At 51.8% G+C, this 23889-nt stretch overlaps 1 protein-coding gene across 2 annotated transcripts in view; it reads left to right on the top strand.

Moving 5' to 3' along the window:
• Positions 1 to 11459: 11459 nt before the first annotated feature.
• PSD2 (pleckstrin and Sec7 domain containing 2) overlaps positions 11460 to 23889 on the top strand; it is a 60047-nt gene continuing 47617 nt past the window's right edge. Inside the window, exons 1-2 of one of the 2 annotated variants that reach the window (XM_042250957.2) lie at positions 11460 to 11809; positions 18196 to 18334. The gene's annotated coding sequence lies outside the window, so the exon portion shown is untranslated. Of the gene's footprint in view, positions 11810 to 18172; positions 18335 to 23889 lie in introns of those variants that run through there. The other variant, XM_027970304.3, reaches the window with a different exon arrangement.

The raw sequence follows: 23889 nt of genomic DNA on the forward strand, positions 1-23889 counted from the left end.
TTTTACATTCCCATTAACAGTGCAAAAGGGCTCCAAATTTCTCTGCATCTTCACCAACACTTGTTATATTCTGCTTAATTTTTTTAGTAGTCATCCTAATGAGTGTGAGGTGGTATCTCACTGTGGCTTTGATTTGCATTTCTCTAATGATTAGGGTACACATTATGAAAGAATGTTTGGAGAGAATGGAGGGTAGGGAGCCTTTTAGCTCTGGTGGTCTGGATGAAGGTGGTATTTCAACTGAGGCAGAAGGGAAGGAGGCAGCCAGTGGAGGATCTGGGGGAAAATATTTTGGGGAGAGAAAACAGTAAGTGAATGGGCTTGACGTGTGAGTGAGTGCTGTATATTTTTGCTGGAGAAATAGTGAGTAATGGGCAGGCGGATGGAGGTGGGCGATGTAGTCTGAGGGGTAGACTAGGTTACCCAGGACTTTTAGGCCAGGGAAAGGAGTTTTTATTTGCAATTTACAGCAAGCACTGGTTTCCTTAGATCGTGGGCAGGAGCGGGGCCAAGGGGAAACACAGGGGACAGAGGGGTGGATGGATGGGAAAGGGGGCTGATTGGGCAGTGATGTCATTGTGTGTGAGTGGGACAGTGTGTGCGCACAGGGCTGGTGTGTGCCTGTGTGTGTGTGTGTGTGTCATGTGGCAGCCTGAGCCATGTGGGTGTTTATGTGCATGTGTGTGTGTGTGTGTGTGTGTGTGTGTGTGTGTGTGTACATCTCCAGAGGCCCTGAATCATTACTGATCTTCTTTCTCAAGAAGGTGCTGTGTTCCCCTACTTCTTGCCTACAATGACAGCCCCAGTCAGCAGGGCGCAGTGTTGCTTCCTGGGCTCCTCCCACCGGCCTGGAACCAGCAAGAAGGATCCAGAGCCATACCTAAGGGTCGAGGCTGGCCTCTGTGTATGATGATTAGGCTTTGAAGGTTGGGAGACAAGAGGCTTGTCTGCCTGAGACCATCAAGACGACAAGAGACCCCGGGCGTACTCTGGGTTAGCCAGGAAGGCTGCTGCAGTACCGAGAATGGCCACATGAGGGAAGCCAAGGACGCGGAGCGGAGGCGAGGAGGCGACGGGAGTGAGGCGTGGCCCTGGAACGGTGTGTGCTGAGGGTACAGAGACGCGCGCAGGGCTGGGGAGAACCTCCGCGGGGCTCTGTGGCTTGTTTCTGCTTCCAAGTGACTGTGTGAGTAATTAAAGGCAGCCACGAGCTCCTCGCCATGCCAGTGGCTTTCATTTCATTCTCAGCAACAAACTCTCAGGCCCAGAGAAGTGGAGCCACTTGCCCAAGGTCACTCAGACCAGGCCGGCCTGACCTCGCAGACAGTGCTCTAACCACTGCATACCCTGAATACGTGCCTCTGCAGATGAGTGCTGGTTTGTTGATATCTCTTGGCCTTACCTGACCCCAACATTCCCTGTCTCAAGTGACCACACTCCCTCTTGGTCAGGGCCTGGACAGCCTGGGGAGGGAGACTTGGACTTGAGGGCCCTCCTAGAGGCATCTGGGGAGGAGGGGTTCAGGGGCCCTGGGATGAGCTCAGGGGTATGCCCCCATCACCATGGGAAAAGCAACGTATAATAACATCAGTGCCCTTTCTGACCTTTTCCTTAGCTGAGGGCTGGGGGAGCAGTGGGGATGGGAGGCGTTAATGAGAGGCTGAGCCCCTAGCTTGCCTCTGAAGCCCCTGCCCCCTTGATTGAATCTCACCCAAGCATCAGACTCAAGTCCCAAGGGCTGTAGGCTGGCAAACAACCAGGGTCTTCAAGAAAACCCGCCAGTGACCTCTCCCTGCGTCTAAGTGTGTGACTGAAGCCGTTTGGCCATCCTTGGAAAAAAAAATATGGATGGTTTTAACTGAGACCACTGAACAGAGGGGCTGACTGAGGCCCAGAGAAAAACAGGGAGTCGTTGAGGGTCATGCAGTAAGGCAGCAGCTGAGGCCCTGTGTGTTTTTATCTGGAAAGGGCTAGAGGACCCAGACAGGGGCATCAGTATGATATATACCCTCAAAGTGGAGATTGAGGGGCCAGAATGCCAGTGATCTGGCCTCTTCCTCCAGAAAGTCCTCCCTGACCATCTCCTCTGCCACCAGTGTTAGAAATGGCCTCAGAGCTCTCCTGACACTTTGTTTGGACAGGGAAGCTAAAAACACCCTCTGAGTTGCTTTAAGGGATCTCAGAGTCCCTTAATCCATTCTCTTAGTCAGCCTAGAAATCTCTCTAGCTCTCCTGACAAGTGCCCATCTTGCCTGCACACCTCATGTGACGGGAAGCTCACTGCCTTAAAAGGCAGCCTGTCCCATTGTAGGATAGCTCCTTCTACTGAATCCAAACTGGCCTTATTGTGCTGTCTCCTGGATGGAACTAGCTCACCCTATGGAGCATGGAACAGGTGCCCAACTGGCAGCAGAAAGTTCTGTGTCCTCCCACCCCTATGCCAGCCTTCTCTCCAGCTTAGGTGGTCCCGCCTCCCCATGAGAACCTTTCCAGCCCTTCATCTTCTGAGCAGCTCTCCACTGGGTTACACTGGGTGGGAGTGGCTCCTTCTGTGGTGACTACTTCCTTCTCAGTTCACAAGAAAATATGTGTTTGTTGTAGGAAAATTAGAAAATACACAAAAAGAAAAACACCCTCAATCCTGTCACCCAGAGACAACCCCTTTTAGCTCCTTAGGAATTTCCTTCTGGACTGATGCCAGTCCATGTGTTAATGAAGTTGGAGGTCAAAGCTGGTGGTTGGAGGCCTTTTAGGGCAGAAACGCAGGTTTGTTCAACTTAACACCGTGATGGGTCATTTGATTGTGAAGACAGTTCTGCTCTGGAAGATTGTGGGAAGGAATGAAGAGAAGGAAAAGATCCTGATAATAAAGAAAGAAGAATTTCCAGTTTCCAGGGGCCATGCTTGAGATGTAGGAGAGTGTTTCTGGAGCTCTGTCCCCAGCCACCATTTGTTCCATCACCTTCCTCCTCTCCGAGTCTGGGGCAGGCAGCACGGGAGCAGGGCAAACCAGGGTTCCACTGGCAATATCTCCCTTTAAAGTGGGGGAGGGAATGAAGGCTGCAATCGTGAACCCCTGGGGAAAGCCTCCCACAAGATCCAGTCATGTGTGAACACTCCCTTTGCCCAAGTCAGGTTCTGAGTCCAGCAGGTGGTGCTGGGGTGTGACAGAATTAGGGAGTTCCCAAGTGGTAGGGCAGGGGAGATAGGACCGTGCTTGCAGGAGGCAAGACGCAGATGGAAATGGAGAATTTCCTGGAAATAGGGAAACAGAGCCAGCTGTGATGAGAAATTAACACTCCCCAAGGACTCGAGGGATTGGGATGATGTATGGAGTATCCTGTGTCATGGGCTGGAACCTTAGTGAGGGGTGAGGGGAAGGGTAACCACAGAGAACTGCTTTTCCTTCTCAACTAGTATGTGCGTAGAGAGCACGCCTTTCCACTTCACCAGATGTTTGCGATGCCCCATTTTCCCTGTTGTACAATACTCCAGTGCTTAAAGATGGCATGATTTTTCTAACCCCTGCCCTGTTTTAGGATATTTAGGACTTTTTGCCATCATAATTAATGTTGCAGTGAACAGTCTTGTAGCTACATCTTTGCCCCCATCCACCTTTATTTTTTGAAGATAAATTCCTAGCAGTGGAACTACTAGGTTGAAGAGCAGGAACATCTCTAAGGCTTTTGATGCCACTGCCGCTGCTCTAGTCACTAAGTCGTGTCCAACTCTTTGGGGCACCATGGACTGTGGCCCATCAGGCTTCTCTGTCCGTGCGATTTCCCAGGCAAGAATACTGGAGTGGGTTGCCATTTCCCTCTCTAGGGGATCTTCCTGACCCAGGGATCGAACCTGAGTCTCCTGCACTGCAAGTGGATTCTTTACCACTGAGCCACCTGAGAAACATTTTGATGCATGTTGACAAATTGGTTTCCAGAAGGTGGTAGTGCCTTTGGCTTCTAGTGGGTAACAGCCTTGTGAATACGTCCATTTCCCCAGACTTTGACCATCAGTTGTCTATTACCCCCAAATTTTATTATTCAGATTTTAAACATACAGAATAGTTGAAAATTTTGTTACAGCAGACACCCGTATAGCCAGCACTCAGATTTGACAATGGACTTTATACTATATTTGGGCTCTCATCATTTACGCACCTCTCCTCCCTCCATCAGTTCATTTGCATTTTGGGGACGTATTTCAAAGTAAGTTGCAGGTACCAGTACATTTCACCCTCCAACCTTCAACATGCATGTCACTAACTAGAGTTCAATATTTGTGTATGGTTCTATGCTTCTTTGAGATGAAACACAGACAATGAAGTGCACTAATCTTAAGTATCTCATTGGTTGAGTTTTGACAAATGCATAGACTTATATGCCCTGATTCCTATCAAGATATAGAATATTCCCATCCCTCCAGAAAGTTTCCTAGCCTAGTTCTGCCCATTTTGGACCTTCTTAACAGTAGAATCATACGGCTTATTTAATTCGCCATGTTGTGGAGATTCGTCCATGTTATTGCATCTAGCGATAGTTTGTTCTTTTTGTTGCCGAGTAGAATTCCACTGTATGGATATATAGCAATTGGTTAATCCATTTGCCTCTTGATGGACATCTGGGCTGTTTCCAGTTTGAGGCCATTATAAATAGAGCTGCTATTCTTTGCCCAGAATGAAGGAAGGCAAAGGCTAACAGAGTTTTGCCACAAGAATGCACTGGTCATAGCAAACACCCACTTTCAACAACACAAGAGAAGACTCTACACATGGACATCACCAGATGGTCAATGTTGAAATCAGATTGATTATATTCTTTGCAGCCAAAGATGGAGAAGCTCTATACAGTCAGCAAAAGTAAGACTGGGAGCTGACTGTGGCTCAGATCATGTACTCCTTATTGCCAAATTCAGACTTAAATTGAAGAAAGTAGGGAAAACTGTTAGACCATTCAGATATGACCTAAATCAAATCCCTTATGACTATACAGTGAAAGTAACAGATTCAAGGGACTAGATCTGATAGAGTGCCTGAAGAACTATGCACAGAGGTTCATGACATTGTATAGGAGTCAGTGATCAAGACCATCTCCAAGAGAAAGAAATGTAAAAAGGCAAAATGGTTGAGGAGGCCTTACAAACATCTGTGAAAAGAAGAGAAGCGAAAGGCAAAAGAGAAAAGGAAAGATATACTCATTTGAATGCAGAGTTCCAAAGAATAGCAAGGGGAGATAAGAAAGCCTTCCTCAGTGATCAATGCAAGGAAACAGAGGAAAACAACAGAATGGGAAAGACGAGAGATCTCTTCAAGAAAATTAGAGATACCAAGGGAACATTTCATGAAAAGATGGGCACGATAAAGGACAGAAATGGCATGGACCTAGCAGAAGCAGAAGATATTAAGAAGAGGTAGCATGAATACACAGAAGAACTATACAAAAAAGATCTTCATGACCCAGATAACCATGATGGTGTGATCACTCACCTAGAGCCAGACATCCTGGAATGCGAAGTCAAGTGGGTCTTAGGAAGCATCACTGCAAAGAAAGCTAGTGGAGGTGATGGAATTTTGGTTGAGCTATTTCAAATCCTAAAAGATGATATTGTGAAAGTGCTGCACTCAATATGCCAGCAAATTTGGAAAACTCAGCAGTGACCGCAGGACTGGAAAAGGTCAGTTTTCATTCCAATCCCAAAGAAGGGCAATGCCAAAGAATGCTCAAACTACCACAAAATTGCACTAATCTCACACGCTAGTAAAGTAATGCTCAAAATTCTCCAAGCCAGGCTTCAACGGTGTGTGAACCATGAACTTTCAGATGTTCAAGCTGGATTTAGAAAAGGCAGAGGAGCCAGAGATCAAATTGCCAACATCCATTGGATCATCGAAAAAGCAAGAGAGTTCCAGAAAAGCATTTGCTTTATTGACTATGCCAAAGCCTTTGTGTGGATCACAACAAACTGGAAAATTCTGAAAGAGATGGGAATACCAGACCACCTGACCTGCCTCCTGAGAAATCTGTATGCAGGTCAAGAAGCAACAGTTAGAACTGGACACGGAACAGACTGGTTCCAAATTGAGAAAGGAGTACATCAAGGTTGTATATTGTCACCCTGCTAATTTAACTTATATGCAGAGTACATCATGAGAAATACTGGACTGGATGAAGCACAGGCTGGAATCAAGACTGCTGGGAGAAATATCAATAAACTCAGATATGCAGATGATACCACCCTTATGTCAGAAAGCAAAGAAGAACTAAAAAGCCTCTTTATGAAAGTGAGAGAGGAGAGTGAAAAAGTTGGCTTAAAACTCAACATTCAGAAAACGAAGATCATGGTATCATGGCATCTTGGTCCCATCACTTCATGGCAAATAGATGGGGAAACAGTGAGAGGCTTTATTTTTTTTTGGCTCCAAAATCACTGCAGATGGTGACTTGCAGCCATGAAATTAAAAGACGGTTGCTCCTTGGAAGAAAAGTTATGACCAACCTAGACAGCATATTAAAAAAAACAGAGACATTATTTTGCCCACAAAGGTTCGTCTAGTCAAAGCTATGGTTTTTCCAGTAGTCATGTATGGATGTGAGAATTGGATTATAAAGAAAGCTGTGTGCCAAGGAATTGATGCTTTTGGACTGTGGTGTTGGAGAAGACTCTTAAGAGTCCCTTGGACTGCAAGGAGATCCAACCAGTCCATCCTAAAGGAAATCAGTCCTGACTATTCATTGGAAGGACTGATGCTGAAGCTGAAACTCCAATACTTTGGCCACCTGGTGTGAAGAACCGATTCATTTGAAAAGACCCTGATGCTGGGAAAGGTTGAAGGTGGGAGGAGAAGGGGACGACAGAGGATGAGATGTCTGGATGGCATCACTGATTCAACAGACATGAGTTTGAGTAAACTCCAGGAACTGGTGAGGGACAGGGAGGCCTGGCATGCTGCAGTCCATGGGGTCTCAAAGAGTTGGACACGACTGAGTGACTCAACTGAACTGATTCTTGTATAAGTCTTTGTGTGAACACATGTCTTCATTTTTCTTGAGTACCTAGGAGTGGAATTGCTGGGTCATAGGGTAGGTGTGTATTTAGTTTTATAAGAAACTACTCAACCTTTTTACAAAGTCGTTATACCATTTTACACTCCATCCAACAAAGAATGATCTTCACACTGAGTTCGATGCTTCAAACACAGTGGGCTTGTTACCTCCTTGGTTTTGGATGCTATACCTCAGTGAATTCCACTGAAGGTCATAATGACAGGCTTGGCTGCCGTTGCCTGGGCAATCAGCTGGACACTTGAGGCTGTTTCTCATGGACAGGTAAATGGATGGCTGCCCAGCTAGGTCTTCCTGACCTTGAACTTCTACAATTGCTTTGTTGGAATTTGAACGTTGGCTTTTCCATTTGTCCTCATTAAATTTCATTTTGTTGGTTTTCACTAAACCGTCCAGCTAGTCCTGATAAGGATGACAGTGGCAAACTCACACACACAATGTGCCAGAAAAAAAAGTGAAAAGTGTGGGTCATTCAGTCATGCTTGACTCTTTGTGACCCCATGGACTGTAGTACGTCAGCCTCCTCTATCCATGGAATTCTCCAGGCAAGAATACTGGAATGGGTAGCCATTCCCTTGTCTAGGGAATCTTTTTAACCCAGGGATTGAATCCATGTCTCCTTCATTGCAGGCAGATTCTTTTTTTTTTTTTTTTTAATTTTAGTTTTTTATTTTTTAAATTTTAAAATCTTTAATTCTTACATGCATTCCCAAACATGAACCCCCCTCCCACCTCCCTCCCCATAACATCTTTCTGGGTCATCCCCATGCACCAGCCCCAAGCATGCTGCATCCTGCGTCAGACATAGACTGGCGATTCAATTCACATGATAGTATACATGTTAGAATGTCATTCTCCCAAATCATCCCACCCTCTCCCTCTCCCTCTGAGTCCAAAAGTCCGTTGTACACATCTGTGTCTCTTTCCCTGTCTTGCATACAGGGTCGTCATTGCCATCTTCGCAGGCAGATTCTTTACCCCTTGAGCCAGCAGGAAAGCCCCCACCATGTGCCAGATGCTGAGCTAACTCATTCAGGCCTGCGAACAGTCCTGCTGAGCAGCTGCTGTTATCCTCATTTTGTTGTTGTAGTTTTATTTGCTAAGTTATGTCTGACTCTTTTGACCCCATGGACTATAGCCTGCCATGTTCCTTTGTCCATGGGATTTCCCAGGCAAGATTACTGGAATAGGTTACCATTTCTTTCTCCAGGGGATCTTCCTGACCCAGGGATCAAACCTGTGTCTCCTGCACTGCAGGCAGATTCTTAACTGATGAGCCGCCAGGGAAGCCCTATTCCCATTTTAGGCATCATGAAACTGAGGCACAGGTTAAGTAACTTGTCCAAGATGACCCAGTCATAAATGCCAAGAATAGAACCACGTAGGATCCAGACATCATGGTCTTAACCAGTCACTCTTTTGCCTCTTTTTGGCTTCAGACATCATCTCCCTCCATCTTCCCGTTTCTCTTAGCACACTAAGCATGCTTCTAGGTCTTCCAGATTATTGGTTAAAAAGCACAACCAGGGAGTTCCCTGTTGGTCCAGTGTTGGTTAGGACCCTGTGCTTTCACTGCTGACGGGCTGAGTTCGCTCCCTGGTTAGGAAACGAAGATCCCACAAGCCATACAATGTGCCCAAGAAAGAAAAAAGGCAAAACCCCAAATTCTCTGGACCAGATAAGCCTGGGGCCCCAGACAGAGCTCAGCAGCAGCTCTAGGCCTCCTCTGCCACGCTGTGTTTCCCTTCCTCTGTTGGGTTCTCAGGCTGCTTCCACCCTTCGGCTCTTATGAATAATGCTGCTGTCAAGCTTGTTAATTCTTATTTCATAATACCTTTCTCATCAGGTTCCCCTCAAGCATCCTCACTATGATGGCTCCCATTAAGGTCCTCAGGGACATCTGTTTTGCTAAATCCAGTGGTCAGTTCCCATCTCATGTGATCCATCAGGAGCACCTGGCTTGGTCCATCTCCTTCTTCCTTGATATGGTTTCTTCATGTGGTGATGGGATCCCACATTCTCCTGCTTTTCCTCTGTCTCTTGGGGTGTTCCTTCCCTCCCCCCTTTTTGGTGCTCTCCTTTCCCCGATCCACCTCTGCATATGGGAAGCCCTCTGACATGCCCCACCCCACTCCTTGGTGCCTTCCTGACTTTTCCTGAATGCCTGTCTCTAGCCCGGACCTTTCTGACTTATCTATCTGTCTATCTGACATCTCCACTTGGGTGGCCAACTGATGTTGCAGCTACCACCTCAAGCCATTACTTCCCCACCTTAGTTCCCGGCAACTCAGTCCTTCCTGTCATTCAGATCCTCACATTTTGTTCACTCTTAATTCCTTTTTTCTCTGATGCCCCACACCCAATCCCTCAACTCACCATATTGGCTTTAACTTCAGAATATATCCAGAGTCTGCCCACTTTTTACCAGCTCCACTGCTCTCACCCTGGTCTGGGTTCCCACCAGCTCTACCGTGGAATTCTGCAGTGGCCTCACTGGTCTCCAGGCCCAGCCCTGACCCCTCCTATCTATCTCCAACAGAGTGGCCAGAGGGATCCTTTAAACATATACATCAGATCAGGTTAGCTCTGTGTCCTAAATCTTGGGCGGCTTCTTACGTCACTCAGTCTCAAAGTCCTTATGATGGCCTCCAAGGCCCTGTGTCTTGGCCCCTTCTCTGCCTTATCTCCACTCCCCCCTTGTTCCCTTTGCTCCTAGCTGTTCCAGGAGCATGCCCGGCACTCTAACCTCAGGGCCTTTGCACTGGCTCTTCCTGTTCCTTGGGACTCTCCTGCCCTAGATAGCCACATGACAGATTCTGTTTACCTCTTGTTTTTGCTTGAATTCACCTTCTCAAGGTGTCTGACAGCAGTTCTCTATTTAAAGTTTCAATACCCCACCCTGTCCACCCTCTGGATTCCTTCTGCAGTACCTGTTTCTCCCTGCAGTACTCATCATTGTCTATACTGTTACAAACTTCACTTATTTGTTGTGTTCACTGTCTCCTCCACATTAGCAGTGCTTTTAGGGGGGCAAGGGTTTCCCCCTCTTTTGTTTACTGATATGATTTGCCAGAAGTGAATATGTAATGCCCTAACAACAGTTTGTTGAATGAAGGAAGGAAGAAAGAAAACAGGATAATTTAGGAAGGGGTCTGCAATCTAAAAATGAGTTGGAGTCAAGAAAAGGTGGGCTTTGGCAGAGCCAGGTGTTGTGGACATCAGGGCTATTTGCTGTGTAGCAGCGGGGATCCTGTGACTCCTAACCCCTGTTTCCCTTTGGAACCTTTCCCCTCCCACCATCAGTCCCGAGAGACTGCCTGGGGCTGATCCCACTCCTCACTCCAAGGTGGGCAGTGGCTCCTTAGGCTACAGTGACTAGCTCAGGGCTGGGCATATTTCGTTGGCCAGGGCAATGAGACTGAACCCTAAGACTTTTGCTTACATTCTTGGCATTGGGCAGGCTTCTTCCCTCAAAGCTAGACAGGTTCTCAGAGCTGCCTGAGCCACACTGGGCTGCAGATGTGGAAAAAGGTCACTGTTAGGGCCCGGATTTGATACTTCCTGCAGCTGGATCTACACCTGGACTTTTCATTGAGCCCCATTTCACTGAGGCCACTTTCTGTCACAGTGCAGCTACTGACACTGTGCCTGCCTGAGCTCCTGAACTAGGAGGTGAGGAAGGGGCTGGGTAGAGTCAGCAGGGGTCCATCCCAGGTGAGAAGGGTTTAGCACACGGAGGGCACCCAATGATCAATGCTGAAAAGGGGGGAATGGGAACAGACTTGCCTTGATCCAGCCAGAGAGGAGCTCTCAAACTGTCAGGAGATAAGGACATGGGCACTCATGGGGCGAGAAAGACTGAGGAATCCCTCCACATGAGCTGCAAGCCAAGCTGAGATGGATTGGACCCAAGGTTGGGGAGGGAAGTGGGAAGCGGGAGGTCTTCCCTAATAGAGCTCATTCCAGAGCTGCCAGTTCCCCATCACCTCCAGTGCAGGAGGAAGAGCCCAATTAAAATACACCAGGGACAAAGTGCATACCAGGGGGTGGAGTGTGGGCTCTTTTCCACTAGAGGTGTGTTTTGCCCTAGGTCACTTATTTTTCCTAGCTTCAGTGCCTTTCTGGGTAAAATGGGCTGAATCATGTCCACCTCATAGGGTTTCCGTGTGGGTGAAATGAGATAATGTGTGAAATGAGATAATGCGAAGAACTTAGCATGAACCTGGCTCACATAACAGTCTTAATAAAAGTCATCTGCTGTTAATTGTTACCCGAGGTCTCAGCCCACGGTTGTGCATGGTGGCGCAGGCGCAATTCTTATGAGCACCAGCAGATGGCGCCCCGACCTAAAAAGAACCCATTCCTGAACTGTTTTCTGAAGGGCTGCGAGAGGGGATGGGCGGGGCGGCCTCTCGTTTCTCAACCGGTTAGACTCCTGCCTTCCCGAGTGCGCTGGGGAGAAGTGACTAGCACGCCCCTCAGTTCCAAGAAAGAGGGGCCTGGATCACCATAGGATAACCAGTAGAGCCTCAGTTTTCCATCTGTATTGCGGAAGAGCATGGATTTCGGAGACAACCTGAGCCAAGTTAAGGAAATACTCAGGTTGGTGCAGGTAAAGGACTTTCAGAATGAACAAGCATCCCAGGACCGAGGCTGGTTACAGAGGTCCTGCGACTGGACCTTGGAGGCGCGGCTGAGCCTGGTGCTGAGGCAGAGCGATGGCCCATATGACGTCTATGCTTCCTTTCTGGGTGAGTGAGAGAGAGAGGGAAACGGGCTGCCCGGCGCAGAGGACTGAGGACGGTGCGTGGCCCTATGACGCGAGACGCTCTGGTAATTCTGAGTCTGGCCAGCAGAGGGAGACCGAGACCCCTCGTGGACCCCGCTCTGCTCCTCTTCTAGCCCTGAGCTCGCCCTCCCTGGACCATCCCGGTTGGCCGTGCCTCCCCGGGCAGGAGTTGACATGTCCCTTTGCTTTGAAAAAGCCTTTTCCTCTTCTTTCTGGCTGGGCTTCCTGGGGCAACGTATGGGGTGAGGGGAAGGGTCAGATTCAACCCTAACTCTTGAGCCCCAGCTGAGCCCCATCCCCTGGACCTCAGTGACTTGGATGGGATTTACTGGCCATTCTCATCCTAGCAGCCCCCACTTCCTGAGATGGGGTGTTGTGAGCTCCCCAGAGGGTAAGGATTTGGGGAGCAGGAGATCCTTTTCCTACGCCCCCATTAATCCAGGCCTGGATGGCCAGCTGGACCTCCGGAAGCAGGGGGCGCACCCCATCCCACCCTGGCCAGTTCCCGGCATTCTCCTTGGACTGGCTCCCAGAGGCCCACAAAGGCCCTCAGACAAAGTTCTGGGCCGGGCTTTGCCTGTGCCTGGGGCCCGGGGCCGGCTGTCTCTAGGCACTGAGAGTCCCTGGCACTCCTTGTGGGGCTTTGTCCACCGGCCCTGGACCAGTACTGGCAGGGCCACATGCGCTGGGGGAGGGAGGGGGCCAGGCAGCTCTCAGAGCCTGAGCAGCCCCCCTTCTCTCCTCCACGTGGCCTTGCTGTCCTCCAGGGGACCTTCTCTCTACCTCACCTTGCTCATCCTGCCTTCTCCTCTTGGCTGCAAGCCTCCCCTTCTTCAGGGGCCTGCTCCCAGTCTACTATTCATTTATTCATTCATTTGTCCCCATCATTCAGTACCTGTTGAGCTCCAGCTACACTCCAGGCCCCTACTAGATGCTTGGGATCCACTAATAACAAGATACACAGTTCCTGCCCTTTTGGAATTCACAGTCTGGGTGAGAGTGAAGGCAGGAGACTAGTAACATCCATACCTAAAATTTGTTTTCATCTTGTGATAAATGGAGAGAAGCAGATAAGCTGCCTGCCCCAGGAGGCTCCACCTACAGAGACATTTCCCCTGGGAAATCATCTGCTAGGCTGTGAGCTGTGGAGGGAAGAACTTCATTCAGGGCCTGTACCCTACTTTCACAGAGCCTGGCATACAGGCACACAGTAGGTACCCAGTAAATGTTGAATAAATGGATGAATCATTAGCTTCATAGTGGGCAGGGGGCTGCCAACGAGAATGGTCTTTTCACATTCCACTTCCTCCCAGTTAACCTAAGAATTGCAGGTAATGTTGGGGGTCTACAGACAAGAACCTGGGGCTCCCAGGATTCCACCTCTGGCCACTCTGATTCCTCGCCTGCTCCTCACTGCACAGCTTTCCTACCCTGGGCCCTGTCAGAGTCCCATGGGCCATGTGTGCGTTTGTCCATCACCTCTCATGAATCCATTCTTTGGCTTTACCACGTTCTTGGTGGCTATCATGTGCTGGCCTTGGGCTCAGGAGGAGCTGGGGACCCAAAGAGATGGGAGAAGGGTCCATGCCCTCCTGGACCATCCAGTCCGGACAGTAATGGCACAGTGTAGCATGTGCCATGATGAGGGAAGAGGATGGCACGGTTACAGAAGTGACGGAACAAACTTCCTGCCCTCCTGGAACTTATGGTCCAGTGATGGTAGTGGAGGGAGACAGACAGTAACCAGAGTAAGTGAGGAAACACGTAGTATGCAAATGTGTGTTATGGAGGAAAGGGAAGCAGCTGAAGGGGAAATGTGGGTAAGGGAGGGAGTAGGATTTTAGATAGGGTGGCTGGAGAAGGTGACATTTGAGCAGAGAGCTGAAGGGGGTCAGGGGTGAGTCATGCAGCTACCTGGGGGAGGATGTCTCAGGCACCAGGGACAGCACATGCAAAGGCCCTGAGGTGAGAGTGTGCCTGGTATGTTAGAGGAACAGTCAGGAGGCCAGTGTGGCTGGACAGGTATGAGATTAGAGAGGTGACTGGGGGCAGATTGTAGTAGAACCTTGCAGCAAGACTTGGCTTGAGCCTTAGTGACAAGGGAGCCATTTGAAGAGTTTGAGCAGAGGAATAACATGAGCTGACTTAAACTGAACAGGATCCCTTCAGTGGCAGTGTTGGGAATGTTGATAGTGGGGCTGTGTGGAAGAAGGAAGGGACCAGGTAGGAGGTTACAGTAATAATCCTGGTGAGAGAGGATCGAGCCAGGCAGTGGCACTAGAGCTGATAACAAGTGGCTGCTCTGAGACTGCTTTGAAAATAAATCCCATGGGATTTTTTTGAGGGATTGGATGTGGGGCTGAGAGAAGGGGAGGCAAAGATAACTCCCAGGTCTTCTGCCTGAGCTGAGGGGAGGTGGTGGTGACGTGGGCTGCGATGAGGAAGGTTTGGTTGGGATAAGTTGGAGCTGCTGTTTGGACATCCTAGTGGACCCTTCAGACCTGCAGTTGGGCTTGTGGGTCTGACTTAAGGGGGAAAAGTTTGGAGCTTGAAGAATCATGCAGTGAGAATCATCAAGGTTTAGATGGGCCTTGAAGCCAAGGTGGGCTCAGCATGGTAGTGCAAGGGGGAAAAGACAGAGGCCTGAGCCCTGGGGCACATTGGCATTTGGAGATGGTGGGGGAGGAGGAATCACCAAAGGAAAAGAAGAAGGCACAGCCAGGAAGGAGGAGGAGAACCAGGGCAGTGTGGGTCCGAAAAGGCAAGAGGAGAACATATTTCTGGGAGAACAGGGTGATCAACTATGTCAAATGCTGCCAATAACCTAAGACAAGGTTTGAGAACTGACTTCTGGATTTGCACTGAACTGGTCACATAGGACCACTATCGAGTCCCTTTGGACAAATACTGGGAAGAAGGTGGCCCCTCCGAGAGACCCGGCTATGCAGGCATACAAAAGCAAGACCCCTCAGTGTAAAGGGAAAGGTGTCTCTCTCTTGGCCACAGGTAACTTTGCAGCAGGCACACAGCATGGTGAGAGGGCAGCAGGCTGGATTTCAGCTCTCTCCACCCCTTTGCACTGGGGGGGCCTTGTGCAGTGCCCAACCTGGACATCTGTGCCCAGCAGCTGTGCTGGTGACCTTGATGAGTGGTGTTGGTGGAGTGAGTGTGGATGAGAGGATGAGAGTTGGCTTGGAGTGTGCTCATGAGGGAATGGTAGAAGAATTGGAGAGCATGCACAGCTTTTTAAGGAGCTTTGTTGTAGCGGGTCAAAGAAACAGGGACAGCGACTAGAAGGGGCTACAGCGATGAGCGGAATCTGCCAAGTGAGGGTGGGCGAAGGGGAAGACATCCAAGTCAGGGGACCCACGTATGCAAAGTGAGGTCATTAGGAGTGGTTGGGATGTAGCGGAATCCTAGAATGTCACATTTGAGGTGGGAGGTATCAGGAGAGGATGCTGGACTGGTGGGCTTAAGCCTCTGTCTTGGGGGCGGGGTTGGAGCACAGCTAGGCATACAGTAGGTGCTCATTGAGTGCCCTGGGATTTCTTGGGGAATCCCTTTCCAGTCTCTCCTCCAGGCCTCAGTCTCCCAGCTGGCAGATGGGAGAATTGGATGTTTCAAGTGTTCTCTGAGCCAGGGCTAGACCCGAATGCCTTCCCCCCAGTTGATAGGTCTCAGGTCCTGGCCTCTTCTCCTCCTTGGATGCCACACCTTGTCCAGGCTGAGGAAGAGCAGGAGGCCCTGAGGCTGGAGGTCAGGTAGAGGCCTCGCAGTGGCAGAGGCTGTGGCGGGCTGGGTGGGCCGGGAACAGCCTTTAGGAGCTGCCTTCCTGAGACTCCCTCTCAGGAGGAGAGGGAGAAGTTGCTGATTCTTCCTTCCTAGAGGGATGTCAGGGAATACAGAGCATTTTGGCTGCTGGTTGGGGGGATGCTGACCTTGTTCTCTTTCAAGGTAAAAATGGCTACAAGGAATAATAATAGTAGCTCTCTCTCCATGCGCATGGCACCCAAAGTGCTCTCTCACTCAGAGCCCACCTGGGGCCTTGTGACTGTCCCTTGTAGCCCTTTGAGCTAGTCCCACCGGACATGGGAAAATGAGGCTCAGGGAGGGGATGCAGCTGCCCATGGCCATGCAGCCAGGAAGCAGCCGTGGGCAGACTAGAGCCTGCGTTTCCTGTCTCTGGCCAGCTCGTGCCCCTGCAGCAGGCACCCAGAGTTTGGAATGTTGGGGAGCAGATCCTGCCCAGGGATGAGGTTCTGGTATCGATCTGGCCCAGATCAAGTGCAGAGACAGCGGGACCCTCCCTCTGTTTTCTCTTTTCACATGTAGTTATTAAGCCGTATAGCGTATGAAGTGCTGGGGGTGCACTGTGAACGAGGCAGACCTGTGTTCAAGGGGCTCAGCGTCTGTTTCGGTAGACAGAGACGAAATAATCCAACCCATGAGTTGTTGATGTCCAAGTCTCTCAGTTGTGTCTGACTCTGCAACCCCGTGGACTGCAGCATGCCGGGCTCCCTGTCCTTCACTATCTCCTGAAAGTTTCTCACTTTTTCTTAACATATGTTTCTTTGCATGAGAAATAGAGAGAGTGATGTCTGTACTGCAAATCCACTGGGAGGGGTAGGTGGGGAGTCACACAGGCAGCACCTGGATCACAGTGCAGTGTCCCACAGGCAGTGGCCAGTGACGCATCAACATGCTGTGGTTGTTCAGTCTCGAGGTCATGTCCCTCTCTTTGTGACCCCATGAACTGCAGCCCGCCAGGCTTCCCTCTTAACTGCTCAGCTGTGTCTATAGGGTCAGACCTCCTGGCTTATGCTTTTGGAGTCTTAAGTTTCCTCATCTGTAAAATAGGTTTGTAGGACTGTTTTGAGGGTGAACTCTAACACGTGGAAAGCATTTGGTATGGACACTGGAACATGGGAGATGCAGTTAATAGCAGAAGTGTCACCAGGGTGGATGAAACCTCAGCTCCAGGTGTACCCCAGATGAAGCAGGAGGAGACTGATCACAGCTCAGACCCTGTGCGTCTAGTTGCTGGAAGCAGGGATTTGAGCATTGGGTAGGAGTTCGTCGAGCACAGCGGGATCAAGGCCTGATGGAGCAGAGGGTGGAATATTGCAAAGATGTGGAGGTGGGAAGGAGCTGGGTGTAATGAACAGTCCTTGGGGGCTGGAGTGGAAGGAGAGGGGTGGAGAGTGGCTTCCTGTGGTGGGGCTGGACTATAATCTGATCTCCCCTCTCCATGGCACGGGGTCTGCTCACCCTCCCTGGCTTCTCACAGCTCCTGTCTCCCCAGATCCCTGTGTGTGGGGCCTTTATCACCCCTCTGAGAAGTGGAATCTTGCTCTGTAGGAGGCTCACAGCCAGCATGTTCTTTTTAGTGTGTAGCCCAAGCACAATTCTGTCAACCACCTCCTCAGAGCTAGGGTCCTGGGCTGGGGGAAGGCTCCCCGGTGGTGACTAGCAGCGTCTATGGGGCAGCACTGGGCTCCTGATTGGCACTGAGACTGCACTCCTCGCTTCCCCCCACCCCATCTCTCCCTTTTGTTCCTCTCTCCTGCACCCCTCCTCACTGCATTCCTTCCAGCTCTGTCTGGAGCCCCCTTCTTACCCCCATAGCCCAGGTCTGTCCGTCCCTCTGTCTGTCCGTTCCTCTGTCTGTCCCAGTAGGTCTGGAGGTAGGTAGGAAGGGCTCAGCCTCCCTCTCTCTGGGATCTTCCACCTTGGTTCCTGCACTCCTCCTTCCTCTCTGTCCTTTGGGTCTCCCTGGGCATCTGTGTGTGTGTGTGTGTGCGTGCGTGTGTGTGTGTGTGTGTGTGTGCGCGCGCGCGCGCGTGTGTTGGGGGATGTGGAGGGCAAGAAGTCAGACCACAGACCAGGGGGGAGGGCAAGGACCCGCTCCCTCCACCTCGAGGAGGGTGGATCCCAAGGGCTCAGGGTCTGGGGCTCTAGGGTCCGGCTGAGCGGGCTGGTTGGGTCTGGCCGCCTGGCCGGGGCTTAGAGGACCGCCGGAGCTGCCTGGGCTCGGAGGGGGGCCGGAACCTCGCAGTGCTCCCCTCCCCCACTTTCTTAAAGGGCCGGCGCGGGCTGGTGCGGGACGGGTCTGGCCGGCCCTTCTCAGCGGCAGGTCGGGTTGCGCGATCCGGCCCTCAGTGCAGAGAGGCGGGCAGGCGGGCGGGCGTCCTGGGTGGCCGCTGTCGCCTCGCGGATCCGTTCCTCCCGCCCCCCGCCCGCAGTGCCCCCGCCCTTCCCCGCCCTTCCCGCTCCTCCCTCCCTCCTTCTCGCCTTCTTTCCCTCCCTCCTGCCGTCCGTCCCCCCCATCTCTGCTCTGCTTCTCCACAGCCGCGGCTCCGACACCTGAACGGGTAGCAGCGAGCGCGGGAGCCCCGACAGGCGGTGGAGGAGCGGGACGGCCGGTCCACTGTGGCCTCCTCATGGCCCCGCCGTGAGAGGCTGGACCCAGCGACCGGGAGCAGGAGCGGTGAGTGGGGCCGCGCGGGGCCACCTTGTCCCCAGGGCCGGCGTGTTCCCGGACCCCGCCCCTCCCGAAGCCGGGCTGGGGGCCGGGAGGGGCTGCTGTGGTTGGGGGGCTGCATGCTGGGTGGCGGCGCCGCCCTCCGCCCTCCGTGCCCGCCTGGGTCTGCTAACAAAGCTACATTGCGAGATCAATTCCGTGGCGGCTGGAGCATCCGAAGGATACGGTTGTCATGGAGATGGGGCCGAAAGAGGAAGCCCGGGATGGCAGAGTCTGGGCCAGGGAGAGAGGGCACGGCTAGAGAGCCCCAGGCCAGCCTGCAGGGAGGATTAGGGCCGGCAGCCCGATTGTCCCCTGATGCCCCCTCCCCATATGCCTAATCTGAGTGTATATGTGTACCTTGATGGGGTGCCAGTGGGAGCTTGGTGGCCAGGGACCTGGGGTGTTCGATGCCAGGCCTGCTGGCAGCCACCTTTACCACGGAGCAGCTTTGAGGATTTATTTCTGTTTCCAGTTTCCCAACTTTGACAGCCTGGCTTGGCGGCCAGGCCTCAGCGGCTCCCAGCTCTGCCGCTGGAGCAAGGCTTGTATGGGGGCGTGGCAGGCAGCAGCGGGCAAAGCCAGGAGGCACATAATGGCTATGGCAGCTGCAGGGAAGGAGGGGTCCTCTGAGTCCCTGGTGGGGCTGGGGTGGGGCAGGGAGTCCAGATGTGGGGACCCTCTGCCGGATGCACACCCCCCGCACACACACCCAGAAGGACGTATTCTAACTCTTGCTGTCCCTGGAGGACCTGGGTGCTCCCTGAGTTAGAACTGGGGGCATTGTCTCTGCACCAGTCCAGGGGCCTGCTGCTTCAGCCCATCCCTTCACCTTAGGGCCATCATGGGGGGCCCTGGGAGAGAACTGGGGCCATCAGTCATAATGGAAGTGGGTCTAAGAATTCCTGGCAAGCTCAGGATAAACCAGGCTGAACTCGATGAGTGGGTGAATGAGGAGCAAGGAGAGGGCTCAGAGCTTGGCCAGGGTGAGTGGGCAGCCTGGGCTTGGGGAGAGGCATTTGGACTTTCCTGGGTTTTCCAGCTCCTTCTTTCAGACCTTGGAAACAAGAGCTGCTTAATGGAGGATACTCAGACAGCTCAAAGTAGAGTGGGGAAGGGGCATTGGGATCACCTCCAAGCCTAGTCTGTTGCCCTGGGCAGATATAGTCATTTCCCACCTCTTCCTTGAGAGGTTAGAAATACCGCCTCCCAGCGACACTGCAAATTCTATGACCTGTGACCTCTGAATCAGCAAAGTGGGCCAGACGCCCTCTTTACTCACCTCACATCTCTCATGCCACGCCCACTTGCCCTCTCACGAGCCCCCTTTCCCCAGCCTGTGGTGAGAGACAGTGCCTTCTGAATGGGGCTACTGCAGAGTTTGGTCCTGGTGGAAACAGGGCAGGTCCCTAGGTCATGGCTGAACCAGAGGGTTCCACACAGTGGGATGAGTGGGTGGATTGTGACCCAGCTCAAGAGAGGAGGTTGACTGGAAAGCCCTTGGAAGGCCTCCCTTGCTGGTGCCTTTGCAGTGGGGGACTGAAGCCACAGTGCTTGGGTGGCTTGCCCCTTGTAGTCCCAGGAGTGCGCTGTGGCAGCCCGAGGGGCTTCCCTCCTGCTGCTTGTCCTGGTCTGACAGCTACAGGTGTGTGCTCCCCAGCTGATCTGACCCTGAGTGTTTCCTGAAGTGGGGGGTGGAGCAGTTAGCTGGAAAGAAGGACTTGCTGCTGCTCTTGACAGGACTGAGAGAGGGGTGGGGGGTCATGTTGTCACCCAGCTTCCATACTCATGCATGGCCACGGTGCTCAATACTCTTGTACACAGGGAAGCATGCCCATTGTTTTTGTTCAGTGGATACTTAGGCTCAGGAGGGCTTCCCAAGTGGCTCCGATGGTAAAAAATCTGCCTGCAGTTCAGGAGACCTGGGTTTGATCCCTGGGTTGGGAAGATCCCCTGGAGAAGGGAAAAGCTACCCACTCCAATATTCTTGCCTAGAGAATTCCATGGACAGAGGAGCCTGGTGAGCTATAGTCATGGGGTCGCAAAGAGTCAGCTCAGGAAAAGTTGCTTGTTCCAAGTCACCTAGTTAGTAAGTGACAGAATCAGGATCTGCACTTGGGCGGAACTGATGGCTCAATGGGTAGGGATTCTGCCTGCAATGCAGGAAACACGAGACGTGGGTTTGATCCCTGGATGGGGAAGTGGTACCCTACTCCAGTATTCTTACCTGGAAAATCCCATGGACAGAGGAGCCTGGCAGGCTACAGTCCATGGGGTTGCACAGAGTCAAAACCGGCTGAGCACAAGGTATACAGAACCATTTGAAGTTGGGACTTCTGTCCCCAGTCTTCCTCTTCTTCCTTGGAGATGCAAGTTAGGAGGGTGGTGGGACTGAACACCTTCACTTCTGGAGCGAGGAGGTGAATTTGGAGAAAACTGAGGCGCTCAGCTGGGGTCTTCTAGAGAGCCAGGATCGAGGCATTCCTGTCCCGGACGACGTTGGCTTACAGGAGAATGACACTGCCTCTCGCGACAGACGATGCTGTAGACATTCTGTGCCAGATGGTCTTTTCCAGGAAAATCTGTTTTGAGCGGCATCTTATGTCTGGGCTCCATATTTAGCCTGGCTCCTCACACAGGAGGATACACTCAGACTGTTGCCCCTTGGGGTTTTTTTTGGGGGGGTGGGCCTGGGCCAGACCCAGCTCCTTGCTATGGCTCAGGCAGAGGTGGGTTAGGGCCCCTGCTCTGGATAGCCTTGCCCCAGCTGAGGGCTGCCCTGCTGGTCTCCCTGGGCCCTGGTTGCTTCCCGCAGGGCCTGTCCTTCTAAGCTGGTGTACCCATATGTTAGCTTGACCTCGTTAGGGGGTGAGTCTCTCCAGGACTGTGTCTGCTTGGCCCGGGAGACTCCAGCGTCCGGGCCGGGCCCGCACCCAGTGTGCAGGCTGCTGCATGAGAACTGCCCTTTCCTGTGACCCCTGTGCCTCCACACCCAGCCCTGAGCTCCCCTCTTTAGAGTGTCCCCCTCCAGTTCCTTCCTCCCCCGTAACTTTTTGTCTTGTCACACCTAATCAGACAGTGGACACTCACTGTATGAATATATATATACACCCGTATCAACATACCTTTTGCCTAGAGAGTTCCATTTGTCAGTTATTGACATTTTGCCCACATTTGTTTCTCTCTGAAACTTCTGGAAGTAAGTTGCAGATATCATAGCACTTCAGCTTGAAGTACTCAGTATAAATTTCCTGAAATGAGGACATTTTTCTACAATACATAATATTGTTGTTTAGTTGCTAAGTTGTGTCCAACTCTTGTGCAGCCCCATCGACTGTAGTCCCCCACGATCCCCTGTCCATGGGATTTCCCAGGTAAGAATACTGGAGTGGGTGGCCATTTCCTTCTCCAGGGGATCTTCGCGACCCAGAGACTGAAGCTGTGTCTCCTGCATTGGCAGGTGGATTCTTTACCTCTGAGCCACCAGGGAAGCCCCATACATAATGACTATACTGTTAATCATATCCAAGAAATTTTAATGATGCCACCTAAACTCATATAATTCCATATTCAAATCTCTCTAGTTGTCCCTGTAATGTCCTTTATAGGTTAAAATTTTTTTTTTGATAAAGAATGGCACATTGCATTTAGTTATGTCTCTTTAGTCTCTCTTAACCTAGAACAATTGTCTGCTTTTTTTTTTAAGTCTCTTATGACAGTGTCAGTTTTAAAGAGCCCCGGTCAGTGTTCATGTGGAATGCCCCACATTCTGGATCTATCTTACTGCTTCCTCATGAATAGATTCAGGTTAAGCCTTTTGGGGTAAGAATGTCCCATAGGTGATGTCGTGTCCTTCTCATTGCCTCCCATCAGGAGGCACTTGTCATTAGCTGCGCTATAATAGTGGTGCTCAGTTAGGTCACTTGGCTAAGGAATCCCTTTGTTTCAATCCCGTTCCTCCTTCTTCCTTACCTCCAGAAGCTTCATCCACCTGGTCATCTGCATTCAGACCGTATGCTGGAGAAGGGTGCTTAGGCAGATGCTGACGGGGCCTTCAAGGAGTTCACAGCCTCAGGGGTGTGGATGGGATGAGCCGCAACTCAGGGCAGGTGCTGTCAGAGTGGGGAAGAAGCCCCGAAAAAGCAGCGAGGGGCACAGGCTGGGGGGACAGTGGAGAGCCTAGGGGGGAGACAGGAAGAAAGGGGGTGGGGCCCGGACCACCGCTGGCCTAGAATGTGGGCTGACAGCTGGCCCTTTCCCCAGGGTACCACGAGCTACTGAAGGGTTTTAAAGAGTGGAGCAAGGAGGCAGATGTGAGTGGTTGGAGAGGCACTTTGCAGAGGCTGGCGTGGCTGGCAGGGCTGGCGTGGTGATAAAGACGGGAAGGAGGCCCTGATGTGGTCCAACACAAGATGCTGGTGTACTGGTTTGAGGCTGCAGTGTGCATGGGGGGCGGTTGGGGGGATAGGGATTTGTGTGATGGCCCTGCTGGAGTGGGGAGGGGGTGGAAAAGGGATGGAATAAGGAGAGATTAAGAGGCAGAGTGATGAGCACTGGTGTTGGTCAGGGAGCAGTCACAGGATGGCTTAGGGAGGGTGTGGAGAATGCTGTTTTCAGTGTGTGAGGTCTGAGGTATTTTCCAGGTCAAAGGAACAGTGTGTGGAGAGCTCGCCAGGTTGTGGTGCCACCTGGGACCACCCTCTTAGGAGCTTGTTTGGGATGAGGGCGGAGGGAAGGCCACATACAGCCTGCAACAGGGGGTGGGATAGTGGGGCTCTCAGGCACCAGCAGGGGTGGGCCTTTGATGGGGGACAGGGCCGGCTCAGAGGCAGCTGCCACTATGAAAGTCAGGATGAACACTGCCTTGCAGGCCCCCCAAGTCCCTTACTTCATTTTGCTTCTTCATACTTGTTGGCAGAGCCCCCACCCTGGTTAAATCCAGTGTCTGGTCTGCCCTCCACCCTCTGCGCTGCTGAATGGGGCTAAGAAAATCCACTGCCTGACTGGTCTCACTTTTAGTTCAAATCCATGAACTTCAAGTGGGTCCTTAGCACTGCTGCGCAGTCCCACATGGGTCCAGGCCCACCCCCTCACTCCCTACGTGGTAGCTGTTTCACTCTTTCTGTCCTGCCTTCAGCCCTAGCCTCTCTCCTGAAGTCCGCTCTCAAAGCACAGGACTTTGCCTCCTGCTTCTTTGAGAAAGCAAAAGCAGCTGGACTGCCAGTGCTGTGTTCACCCATCTGTGGGCCACTGCACCCGTGGGTCTGCCTTTCCCCATCCCTGGGGGTGAAGGATCCCTGCTCCTGGTTGAGGACACCCTCTGTTGTGCAAGAGATCCGGTCCCCTTGTGGAGCAGAGGGGGGCCTATAATGTGGGGGGCCCACACTGCTCCAGCAAATGCCCCCTCCTGCTTTATAGGTTCCCCCTCTACTGGATCATTCCATCAGCAGATATCTTGTTATTGTTTTTCCTGTCTTAAAAGATGACTCCCATTTTCTTCAGCCAGCTATCCCTGCATCTCT

This window comes from Ovis aries, chromosome 5 (genome assembly GCF_016772045.2).
Source record: "Ovis aries strain OAR_USU_Benz2616 breed Rambouillet chromosome 5, ARS-UI_Ramb_v3.0, whole genome shotgun sequence".
Lineage (NCBI taxonomy): Eukaryota > Metazoa > Chordata > Mammalia > Artiodactyla > Bovidae > Ovis > Ovis aries.